This window comes from Amblyomma americanum, chromosome 1 (assembly GCF_052857255.1).
Source record: "Amblyomma americanum isolate KBUSLIRL-KWMA chromosome 1, ASM5285725v1, whole genome shotgun sequence".
NCBI classification, from domain to species: Eukaryota; Metazoa; Arthropoda; class Arachnida; order Ixodida; family Ixodidae; genus Amblyomma; species Amblyomma americanum.
The window spans coordinates 20,692,971-20,705,468 of NC_135497.1; the positions used below are offsets into that span (position 1 = coordinate 20,692,971).

Consider the following 12,498-nt stretch of genomic DNA (forward strand, 5'->3'; position numbering starts at 1 on the left):
TTTTTTCGAAGCCATTAGGCTGGCAGACAGCCATGGTGACGTGCGGCATTGCCCTGAGTGTCACTGAAATGTCGCATTTGCAGGCCTCCTTTACATATTCGTTGCCAACTCGACCATCTGGTGTTAAGAGCCCTTTGGAGGTTACAGCGTTACGCACACATTTCACCAGGTGGGGGAAGTCTCACAAAAAATGCAAATACCGGCTTGGATCCACTGGGTGCTTTACTATCAACACTGTCTTTTCGAGCTTCCCACTTATGCCGAAAATTTTCCACATGCTGCGGTTCCACACAGCCCCATCACATGTTACAAAATCCACGAAGAGCCCCAATTTCTCAGCACAAATCATAGCGTCAACAATGATTTTGGCCAGAACATCTGCCTTTACATTGCTTCGCGCACCAAACACACCGAGAATTTGTTTCCATTTGCCTGTGAATGGCTGAAACAAAATTACAGGGCCATGGTCACATTGACCACCTTCTTGCTCTAGTGAGCTGTACTTGCTGAGGTCAACGAAACCGTGAACTTGCCCTTTGCTGTCTAGAGTCAAGTTTTCAGACAGTTTCATTTCATTCATGAGTATGCCGCCGTGTCAGTGATGCGGATCAATAGTGCGTGTTTTCTCTGCAACAGCCTTGAGCACTTCATCATTAAAGCCAAAACCACTTTTATATTTACGGACATAAGTATGCAGGCACGAAGGGCTCGGTACAACCATGATCTTGAGCGTACGAATGTGCTCGTAAAGAGGCGGGCTTTTCATATCCATCACAATGCAGTCAAGGATCCACTCTTGCTGAAATATCATTCCATTTGTTTTTCTCCTTTTCGATGCTTCAAACCATTCACGTACCTGCACTTGCTGCTTTTTTGGCAGGCTTTGCAACTTCTTTTCAAAACTAGAGCTGCCTATAGCTTCGTTGTCCTGTTTCATGTTTTCTATGGTCTCACTCACTTTGCAATGCTGTGCTTTTGCCATTGCAGCTGCGCATTTTTTCGCGTTAGCTGCTGTGTGAGGTTAACTCTTGCCTGTCTCGCTCTTGTACGCTTATAGTATGCCTGATTTACCAACAGCTTACGAAGGTACTTGCACTGCAAGCATCGGCTTCTATTTGGCACTGTCCCAAAACACGTGAGGCTGTGCAGTTTCCCTCCATGCAGTCTGTGCTTTGTTTTTATTTGCCCACTTTGCATTCCAGTTTCCATTTCAAACCCCTCGCAAGGAATCATGGCATCCATTTCGAACAGGACGTCCTTAACATCACTAATGCTGTCGGCATCCACTGTTTTTACAACACCCCATACATACGTATGCCATGCAATGAAAGGTTGAGGCATTACTTGAACACAAAAGTAACTTTTCAAAGCACAGAGTTCCACCACTTGAAGCACACACTGAGAACGCCACAACGTCCGTATCGTTTGGGATTATGTGTTTCGCCCAGTATTTACTTGGAAGGTCGTCTTGCATTGATCATACCCTCGAAGATATTGTAGCCGCCGCTACAGTTCCAACTCTGCGGTTCCTCGTGAATGGGGTCAATCTTTCTCCGCTTGGAAGTCGCACCTCCATTGGACGACACCGTCTTTCTTTTTGGAGGCAGCTTTTTTGAGAGGTAAGCAGGCAGATTTGGAAATATCGTGGGAATCGCGTCGCCTGTCAGTGTAGGGCGATCACATCACGAGGGATTTCCGCAGACTCGCCGCTGATGACATGCTTGAAGCTACGGACGATGAATCTCTCGTCGAAATGAGCCTCGCACACAACGCAGTTCTGTCAGCACGAGGAATCGGCACCTTGCATCTCTCGACCAGCGTTCCCTCGACGGACCCGTCACCGGCGTCTTTCCTTTGCACTAAAAAAAGTTATATTAGTACTCGTAGCCGGTTAACTAACAAAGTAAACACGTGCGTGCAGGGCATGATGCACGTTGTTGCAACAATTAACCGCTTAACATGCAAGTCGGCGCGCGCACACCTCAGTCGTGTTCAGTAAAAGAACACACCTGCATTTCGCTTAGCTGCCGCGAGGTTGCATCGAGGCTGATTCATGGCAACACTTCGCTGCGATGTGCCGTTTGAAAATTCTTCTCGCGGTTCGGGATGGATGTTGGCGGCCGTTGATTTGGGCGCCAGGCTGCAACGAACATCTCGCAAAACGCCCTATATGACTGCTGCAAAAACCAGAGGGTATCGGGATTCTTGCATCAGAAAGTTGGGAAATCGGCGCGTCGGAAGAGGCTTCTTTTCCTCCAAGTAGTCTCCACCGATCAGGGAGGTGAACTACCAAGGTCTAAGGCCTACGTAGACTGCGAAACGGCATCGGAGCGTTGTGCTTCGGATGAACGACTGCCACGTGGGGCACTGCTATGCCTCGGTGGCCTAAGCAAGGCACCGTAGCGGAACGCTTCGGATGGATGACGAACACGCGGGGCCACATGCTTAGGTGGTCTAGGCCGATTACAGGCCGGCACCTTAGCGGAGTGCTTCGGGTGAATAACGAACACATGGGGCACCAATCCAACTAATAACACCCCGGCATCGCATCGGTATGCTAGGAACGAATTGAAAACACGAGCAGCCCCACTCGCCAATGGGTGCCCAGGGTCGACAACGGCGCGACACCGCAGCGGAGAGCTTCGGATGGATGACAAGCTTGTAGGCCATAAATACGTCAAGGGGCCTTGGTCTATTATGGGCCAGCACCGTCCTTCCGATGAAGGACGAGTGCGTTGAGAATCGCAATGACTTAGTTGATTACGGCTCTTCATCGCAATGGAGTGGTTCGGAACAACAGCTACGTAGCGCATAGTCCGTGAGCGCCAAAATCATAGCCAGAGACCATTTTCCCACTTTCATCTGCATTCGCATGAGCCCGAGCAACGAACCGCAGGGCGCCGCTAAATTCTAACAAGCCTTGCGGTTCGACTACCTCTCCTGCGTGGCGCTGCTTCGATTGCTATAGTTTCAAAAGGGCAAGGATATGAAGGCTCAGATTAGCATTTGTTCCCACCCTTTGCGGCGCAAAAAATTTAGCTGAGGATTTGCTCAGCTAATCCAGGATATACAAAGCTGTTCATTAGCATTGCCACCGACATCGAAGTCTACATCGATTTTGAGGAAAGGAAAGGCGCATAGCTGGCTCTCTGGGTCAGTGGACACCTCAATCGCGCTTTGATGTACGCTGTGGTGGTTAGAGAGATAGAGATGTGGACTGCAATCATTAGCGCTGACAACGTTGTGGCAGACACGGGGCACTGCAGCAATAGGCCGCAGCGTTCATTGGCTGACCAACCTCCCGCGATCAACCAATAACTGCCACCTGGCAGGGTGGGCCATGCCAATGTACATCATTCCACTAAAAAAATTGTAGAGCTATGCTTACGGATTTCAGCGGAAACAGACTGCCCCCACCCCCCCATACGAATTCTGTTGACACTCTTTCTTCCGATAGATATGGCCGCGCGGTCGACCAACGGCGCCGGCGTCTCGGTCGAAGTAGTTCCGTCTTCGCCACTCGCCTCGGCGATCTCGCTGCACAGCCATCTTCAACACCACCGCTAACGGTTTATTCTTGTTCAGCTCGATATCACGAAGCTTCCGACTTTCCCGTTTGAATGAAGAATATTCACTTCTGCCGGCATGGCGAATCTACGAGCGTCTCACGGCACACACCTTTCGCAACATCCGTCGCGGACTACCACGCACCTCGTTAACGCGGCATTCAAATGCGCGCACGTACGCGCGGCTGCGCCTTTTGAGGAAAGTGCGCAGCAACTTTCTCGTATCGTCGTGCAGGACTTAGCAGCAGCCCTAGCTGGCATTGCGAGGAGAACAAGGAGGAAAGGAAAGACGCAGTATGGAGCCGCAGGGGTGTGCGTAGGCAGGAATGTGAAAGTGAATGAAGAAAGATAAATAGGCATGTCACGGCGTGCCGAGCTTGCTAGCGGAGCCCTCCACTACGCCACCTCTTTCTCCGTTCCTTGCTTCACTCACTCCTTTATCGATTCCTGACTGACACATGTTCTGAGCACTGCAAGCATAGGTTGTTCTCCATATATACGTTTTGCCAATGTCAGTATCACAAGTGGCAATTTATAGTGCACGTTAAAGTACCCCGCGAGGTCTGAATTATCAGGAGCCCTCTGCTACGGCACCTCTCTTTTTATTCTTTCACTCCCTCCTTTCCCCTTTCCCCATGGCATGGTTGAGGTGTTCACCGAGATGTCATAGATTTAACGTACCTTTCCTTCCCCCCCCAAATTTTTTCTTTCTTTCCATCCCGCGTCCTAGAGCTCAGCAGCGCAACCAATATGGAAATGGAAATTGGTTTTGGGGAAAGGAAATGGCGCAGTATACGTCTCACATACCGGTGGACACCTGAACTGCGCCCGATTCCTGACTGACACATGTTCTGAGCACTGCAAGCATAGGTTGTTCTCCATATATACGTTTTGCCAATGTCAGTATCACAAGTGGCAATTTATAGTGCACGTTAAAGTACCCCGCGAGGTCTGAATTATCAGGAGCCCTCTGCTACGGCACCTCTCTTTTTATTCTTTCACTCCCTCCTTCCCCTTTCCCCATGGCATGGTTGAGGTGTTCACCGAGATGTCATAGATTTAACGTACCTTTCCTTCCCCCCCCCCCCAAATTTTTTCTTTCTTTCCATCCCGCGTCCTAGAGCTCAGCAGCGCAACCAATATGGAAATGGAAATTGGTTTTGGGGAAAGGAAATGGCGCAGTATACGTCTTACATACCGGTGGACACCTGAACTGCGCCCTAAGGGAAGAGATAAAGGAGAGAGTGAAAGAACAAAGGAAGAAAGAGGTGCAATAGTGGAGGGCTGCGATATAATTTCGGTCACCTGGGGATCTTCAACGTGCACTGACAACGCAAAGCTCACGGGCGCCTAAGCGTTTCGATGGAGGCGAATGCTAAGGCGGTGTCAGTGCACTATATCCCTGCCCCGGATTAGGGGCGTAAGGTTTAATAGTTTTCTTCATAACCAATAAGCCACAGCAGCAGATGGGTTTTGATATCACGTGCGCAGCTGCACCAGCATCAAAGTACAGGCAGCAGAATCGAAGAAAATCTCGTGGACAGCTCGTTCGGGAGCACGTTGCTAGAGCACACCGCAGGGTAAACGGACGGGAGGCCGCCCCGCTTCCAGTACCTTTTAAAGCTCTAGCTTTTAAAGCGAAGAGTCATGGACCTAACCGACGATCACGCGACCACTCCTTGCCCATAGCCGGCGACTCACGCTAGCTTGGTCCTAATCACTCGGGGCAACGAAAGATGTCACAAAAAGCGCTATAAACAACGACAAATGCGTCCCATAATAATAATTGGTATTTTGGGGAAAGGAAATGGCGCAGTATCTGTCTCATATATCGGCGGACACCTGAACCGAGGGAAGGGATAAAGGAGAGAGTGAAAGAGGTGCCGTAGTGGAGGGCTCCGGAATAATTTCGACCACCTGGGGATCTTTAACGTGCACTGAAATCGCACAGCACACGGGCACCTTAGCGTTTTTCCTCCATAAAAAACGCAGCCGCCGCGGTCGGGTTCGAACACGGGAACTCCGGATCAGTAGCCGAGCGCCCTAACCACTGAGCCACCGCAGCGGGTACAAACGCGTCCCAAGATAACCTGCTGTGACTGGACGACGCAGCGTTCTGCGTTCCTGTGCAGTACCAACCGCAGCAGTTATGATAGGGCTACCACAGGCGAAGTGGCACATAAGACTCGTTGTGGAAGGGTCATAGATGCAGCCGAGGCAGAGCGTCATGCTCGGAACGCTGCACGTAAGTGGGAAACGGGAGCCACAAACGTGCTGCGTGTATAACAGATGACGAACGCTGTCGGGACGCTGCAATGCATCTCGAAGTCCTACTGGCCTCACGTGCTTTGGTGGCATATTTTAAAGAAAACTGTGCGGTCATTGCAGCTGGCGCGAGCAGTCTTCCACGCAAGACTAAATAGGCATTCGCGATAAAGGGCGCCGCTGTCGCGGAGCAAAAATTACTCACCTTCGGCAAAACAAAGATCCTTCGTTGAACTCAAGCTTCTGTAGGAGCAAAATAACACAAGGCTGGCCCCCGGCGCCGGTCGTGACAGGGCCTTAGCGCAGCCAGGAAGGTTTGAGCACAGGACCATGCAGAGAACAAGCGATAGGCCTAGCAGCCGCAATCCGCCAGCTGCCGTGACACAACGTGCGAGCGTTCTTTGCAGCAGCCGTTCTACGATTGTATGAAAATGATGATGATGATTATGATGTCATAGTCTATGTCATTGTTGTTAGCCTATCGAAGGATGGCACATACCCACACTGGGGGATCGGCCAAGAATCGGGTGGCTGTTCGCCTGTACTCAGTTATTAAAAATGAAAAGCACGCGGGAACGCAACGCCGGAGGATTCTACCTCATGAACAGAGAAAGGACAAGTTGTGATTTACAAATATATAGATATAATTATAATAATAATAATGAGCGGGATTAAAAACAATTATTAAGTCAAAATGTAATAATTTGTAGAAAAGAAAATCTTGTTACACTTAGCAAGAGATACGGTCCTTACCGATGGTACATTGTCCTGAACCGCGCCATAAGAGAAGGAATAAAGGAGGGAGAGAGGCGACGAAGCCACCCACTCCTCCTCCCCAGTTGCCATGGTAACGGCGCATGTGCACAACTTTCCTCTCCCATGTAACATGGTATTGGCGCATGCACAGAACTGCCTCACGTGTACCACGAAATGCTCGACTGGTAGCCTAGTGTAGCTCCCGCTACAAAAAATTTAGGGCACACAGGTGCTTGAGCCCCTGCATGGCCCCACTGCACTGAAACGTTCATGTCCCATATTACAAGTGCCAATTCATAGTGCACATTAAAGTACCCCGCCAGGTCTGAATTATCAGGAAGCCTATGGTACGGCACCTCTCTCTCTTCCTTCTTTCGCTCTTTACTTTCTGCCTTTCCCCATGGCAGGGTTGAGGTGTTCACCAAGATGCTACCCAATCCTTTCAAAAAAACAAAAATTTCTGTTCCTCCCCCATCCTAGAGCTTACACCCGTAACCACTATGAAAATGAAATTGAAAATTCGTTTTTGGGGAAAAGAAATCATGCAGTATCTGTCTCACATATTTGCAGACACCCGAACCACGCCTTAAGGGAAGGGATAAAGGAGGGAGTGAAAGAAGAAAGGAAGAAAGAGGTTTCCTGATAGACGTGCACTGTGACACCTGCCTCAAAGTACAAGCAGCAGGCATCGAAGAGTCTCGGGAGCACAATGCTGGAGCATGCCACGGGGCAAATGGAAGGAAGGCCACGGCGCGTCGAAAACGTTTTGAAGCGCTAGCTGTTAGAGTCATGGACTTCACCCATGATCACGCGACCACTCCTTGCACGTAGCCGGCGCCTCACGCTAGCTTCGTCACAATCACTTGGGGCGTGCAGTGGCAACAAGACGGCGCTAAAAACAATTACAAATGCTACAGCAACCAAAACCCATGATCAGATATGGGAACCTTCAACAGTGTTTAATACACTTGCAAGCAAAGTTCCCGTTGTTACTCTCACTGATGGCAGCATCATGTGCAGGTTGGTTTGCATCTGTCTTGTTACAGCATGCTGCATCGCTTAACATTTATGTCCACCACGCAGGAATGTGTGGGAGCGCTATATGCACTGTTGACATGTGCAGTGCCCAAAGTAGACACTGGACCGAGCACAATGTTCATGTTCCGAAATGAGATACTGTAAACAAGTCATTTTTCTCAAGCTTAATATTTCACAAAATCAGGTAAGTCCTGAGGAATAAATTTTGGAAAGGATAACTGACAAGCTCCTTAGTGCTCCTTTTAACCACATTATTCACGGGAGAAATTTCTTGCAATGTGCTGTTTATATGATTCATGACAAAACGTGCAAATTAGGTCTTCACAACAATTCAATTCAAAAGTCGTTTCACATAAAAGAATTGGATGAAGCAACCTGTCCCTAATGGTGCTAAGTAATGTCTGCTCTTTATGATACTGATGGATAAAGCTTCAGTGTGCCCACGCACACTCTCAGCGCAGACAAGAGCCAGAACTTTTGCAAAATATTTTTATTCCCAATGCAAGGCGAATGGCTGAACAGGCTTAAGCAATGACAGGCTGTGCGAGATGCCCACGGGAGACAAACCATCCCTCCACACCCCCGTAATATTTAGACAGCGCAGATTCATAAAAGTCTCTTCAGGGAACAGCCAGTCTCTTAACTGAACAAGCCATCAACACCACTTTATGATATAAGGGGAAAATATTTTACATAACGAACTTATGTAGAAGACTATGTTACATGACTAAGAAAAATATCGGTATGCTCATAAAGTGCATAAAATATCACTAACAAAACACAAAATGTTTGTTTGGAGCCCATTTAGCTCATGTTCATGTCAGTGGCACGCAGCATAAGAGCAAAGCTGTCGCCACTCGTGTATGTGGCATTCGTAGTTGCATATGACAGCCATAAGGTACCCCATCAGTAAAAGCTTCACAGCTCACTCTTTCAAAACTCATTGCAAGGCTGGAAACCTTCCTCATAACCAATTCTTTCCCCGTCCCCTATTCCCAAGCCTGTTACCACCGCTCGGACTCCTTATCGGCTGAAGGCACTTCGAGCACGCGTGGAGAGTCTGTCAGCCTTGCTACCCACTCCCCTTCAACGACATCCTCTATGATCCACACTGGGTATCCCTCCTGCTGCTCAATTTCTTTGCAAGATGCTTCGGCATTCTCCTTTGGAAGGCACATCAGCAGTCCACCTGAGAAAGGGAAAATGGAAACTTGTAGCTCACTAACGCCATAAATTTTAACAGTGTAAACTCTCACTGCAACCTATGAAATAAACTTGAAATGAAATTGCTGCTGTTTTACCGCAACTCCTGTATTGCCGCGAAATTGCTGCAATTCCTGTGTTATGATTATATATTTTTCATGTACTCCTCTCCTTCTCTAATGCCCCCAGGGGCCTTGAAGGTATTGAAATAAATAAATAAATAAAATAAATAAATTTCATATGCTAATATATTGGCAAGAGAATTTGAGAAAACACCCAAAATGATGTTTTAACACGTTCATTGCATCTTGGGTGACCGGTGGGTGATCCAAGATACTGAGTCGCACGATGAATCCGTCACTATGCTCGGATTTATCAAAGAGCCTGTGGAAAGGACACATGCCATGTCACTGCTGCAGTTTATTGGCATTTCCAGGAAGTTTGCATTGCCAAGTAAAAAAAAATTTTTTGCTACAATAGTACTAAGGGCAGCGTTATCTGTGTGAAGACAAGAAATTTTCTCTATGTGAAGCCTCGAGAAGTGCCAAAGACCCCCCTCCACCCTCCACAAGAACCATGCATCCATCACCAACCTGACTGCCTCCACATACGAGAAGCCCATGCAGCAGCAGAGCAAAAAAAGCAACAGTAAAATCAAATTCAAAGACACAGTGGGAAAGTCAACTGCCCCCGGAAGCATCCCCATCGGCCACAGCCCCACCATGCCCCACTAGCTAGGGGGCTGCGAACCTAGACAACCTCTACAAAATTCTGTTGCACTCGACTTTAAGTAAAAGCATTCATTAAAGCAAGAGCATCAAAGTAATCACTGAGCGAAAATCCAACTGCTATTACAGTGTTCTCGCATCAGGTTTCATGATCGTCCTGTCAATTTTGTTTTCTGTTGTCCTAGTACTACTGAGAGTAGAACATCTGAATTACATAAAAAAATCACAAAAGAATTTCACCCAAAATCAGGCGACAACGTATCTTTCAAGGAACAACAGGGGATCTCAGACAGGAACACCATCACATTCATGTAACTCTAAATTCTTCATACATTTTAGCACTTCTTGACGGTGGAAGTTTGAAAAGTTGTGTGGCATCTATTTTCAAAAAACTGTCAGACATGAGAAAGGAATTCTACAACAGAGAAAAAAAATTTCACTGGTTGTCAGTCAGTGGCTCACCAGAGGTCTTGGCCGAATGCCCGTGCATTAGTTTGAAGGAGGTGCCCGTGGCGGCCAGCAGGGCAGGAACCTTGGCTATGATGGGCAGCGTGTGGATCACAAACCCCTCTGAGCGCTGCTGCACCTGCACCAAGTTCTGGGCGTGGCCGAGGAGGCCGAAGCCTGTCACGTCTGTGGCACCGTGGCAGCCATGCTTGTGCATCAGCCGAGCTCCTGGAACAACAAAGGCAAAAAAAATTGTTTTAACACAGTTTCTGCACAAGCAGAAGTGAAGTGAAAGTCAATATCTTCTTGGTCACAAAATACACAACTGATGAATGGTCATGAAATGCCTCATTTCATGATAAAAAAGGAAAAAATGTAGCTGGTCTGATAAAGACCTGCTTCGATCAAAATGAAAAGTTTTCCTCGTCAAAAGTCTGCAATTTTGTAGTAGCCTTCTTGCATGCAGACAGTGAAGTACTAGTAAGTGGAACACATACTTGCACTTGCAAAATGTGAGACTGCACAGATACTACCAGCATACCCTGTGAGGTGGTAGTAAATAAATTACTGCAGTCTTTAATGTTGGTCGCCAGGTTATCACTGTCCCCCTTCCCATGGGCTGCTAACCAGCAAAGATATTTTCATGCAATAAACAAGGAAGCAAAAGCCAGATGGACAAAATACAGTACTTCCAAGCCCCACCACGTTCTCAAGGCTAGTGTCTTCCATTCTAATCTAACCTGTATCCTTGTTTGTACAGTCGAGTCCACTTATAACAATGTTCAAGTGCCACGAAAATTCCATTGTTATAACCGGTACTTGTTATAAATGGATTGCACGAAAAAAACCATAACAACTGCAAAGAGGGGTCACGGACGGCAAGTGACATGCAAGCTCTGCCGAGGCATCGTTTTGGTGGCACCGAAAGGGGCATTGTAAAAAATACGAGAAGGTTGCTGCAGCTGCCTCTCACTTTGAAAAATCCCTTAGTGCCCAAAACTAAACAAAGAAAACATGAAAACTTGAAAGCATTCAAATAGGGCAAAATAGCTTGCAATTCTCACTTCTTTGCTGAAACAAACCCGTAATCGGGAAGTTTTGACTGCTTCGCGGCAATCTTGCTGACATCGTTCTGGAGAGCATCCAAATGTTGGACATGTCCAAATGAAAGGTTTTTTACAAAAATGAAGTCCCGCAGGGACTCGATCATTCTTGAGGCCTCCTGATGAGAGACAACTTGTACAGGCTCCGGTTCATCTTCGTTATCACTGCTGTCATCGTCTTCTGCGCCGGTGACTGCTGCAACGATCTCCTCGTCAGTCAATTCTTCATTTGTGGTGACTGCATCGTCGGCGTGCAAGAATTCTTCAAGCCCTTCCACGTCGCCGTCATCACCGCGCACCGTAGACCAAAGTTCTGTAATCGCTCCATCGGCAGGAGCTTCGCGACACTCCACGTCACTGATATCCCCGGCGAAGCCCACTTTTCGGAAGCAATTCATGACGGTGGAGGTGCTCACTTCTGCCCATGCCCCAAAAATGAATTGAACAGCCATCAGGAGCGAAATCTTAAAGTCTGGAGCGGGTCGGCATTCACGCACAGCAATGTCCAGGTTAAGAGCAAGCCTGCTCAACACACGCAGGTGATACAATGCCTTGAAGCACGCAATCATGCCTGCGTCCATGGGCTGCAAGCCTGCAGTCGTGTTCGGCAGCAGGAAGAAAATTTTCACATGCGACAGCTTCTGGGCAGTCTGGTGTGCAGTACAGTTATCAAGGACCAACGCCACGTTCCTGCCTTCAAGCTGCACCCGCTGATCGAACTCACACAGCCACTTGCGGAAAAGTTCACGTGTCATCCACGCTTTCTTATCATGACGGTAACGAACTGGAATCCTCGTAGCACCACGGAAACAGCGGGGATTCCTAGATTTTCCAATTACGAAGGTGGGGCACTTGTCGCTGCCGTCCATATTCGTACACAGGAAAACGGTCGAATTTGCTCTGCTTGCCGCCCTTACAGGGATCGCCTTTGAGTGCATGCGTCTTCGACGGAAGCATTTGGAAAAATAGCCAGGCTTCGTCACCATTGTACAAGTCCCGGTCTGCATATGCTTCGCGGATGTACGGCAGTGTCTCTTCCAACCACACCACTTTCGTCTAGCGTCGACATCGAACGACCCTGCCTCGCCCACGACTGCCTTGTAGACGATTCTGTGCCTTTCCTTGAAGCGCTGAATCCAGCCACCACCAGGCTGAAAATCGGCGTTTTGAAGGAGATACGCAAAGTGCTTCGCCTTCTCCGCTAAAATCGGGCCACTAATTGGCAAGTTCATAGCATGTGTGTTAAAGAACCACTGATACAGTGCCTCCTCCACGTCTTTGTAGGCACCATGCCAAATCCTCTTCCGGCCGTCCTCTATAGCACAGCCAGCACTAGTATGGCATTCGTTTTTAGTCATCTTGAGCGCGTTGCGGATAATGGTTGAAACCGGC

The 12,498-nt window shown here is 48.2% G+C and overlaps 1 protein-coding gene, 1 long non-coding RNA gene and 1 pseudogene across 4 annotated transcripts in view; all 3 read right to left on the minus strand.

The window, feature by feature from the left end:
• The window catches only part of LOC144110734 (cytoskeleton-associated protein 5-like), an 80,462-nt gene extending 74,204 nt beyond the window's left edge, over nucleotides 1–6,258 (minus strand). Inside the window, exon 1 of one of the 2 annotated variants that reach the window (XM_077643808.1) lies at nucleotides 6,037–6,258. The gene's annotated coding sequence lies outside the window, so the exon portion shown is untranslated. The remainder of the gene's footprint in view (nucleotides 1–6,036) is intronic. The other variant, XM_077643814.1, reaches the window with a different exon arrangement.
• LOC144131161 (uncharacterized) overlaps nucleotides 1–12,498 on the minus strand; it is a 279,476-nt gene that overhangs the window by 91,319 nt on the left and 175,659 nt on the right. The gene's annotated exons all lie outside the window — the stretch shown is intronic.
• LOC144110759 (inactive selenide, water dikinase-like protein) overlaps nucleotides 8,098–12,498 on the minus strand; it is a 42,321-nt pseudogene continuing 37,920 nt past the window's right edge. Inside the window, exons 9-10 of the transcript XR_013309919.1 lie at nucleotides 10,019–10,231; nucleotides 8,098–8,814 (exon numbers count right to left, since the gene is read on the minus strand). The product of XR_013309919.1 is annotated as an inactive selenide, water dikinase-like protein (transcript). The remainder of the gene's footprint in view (nucleotides 8,815–10,018; nucleotides 10,232–12,498) is intronic.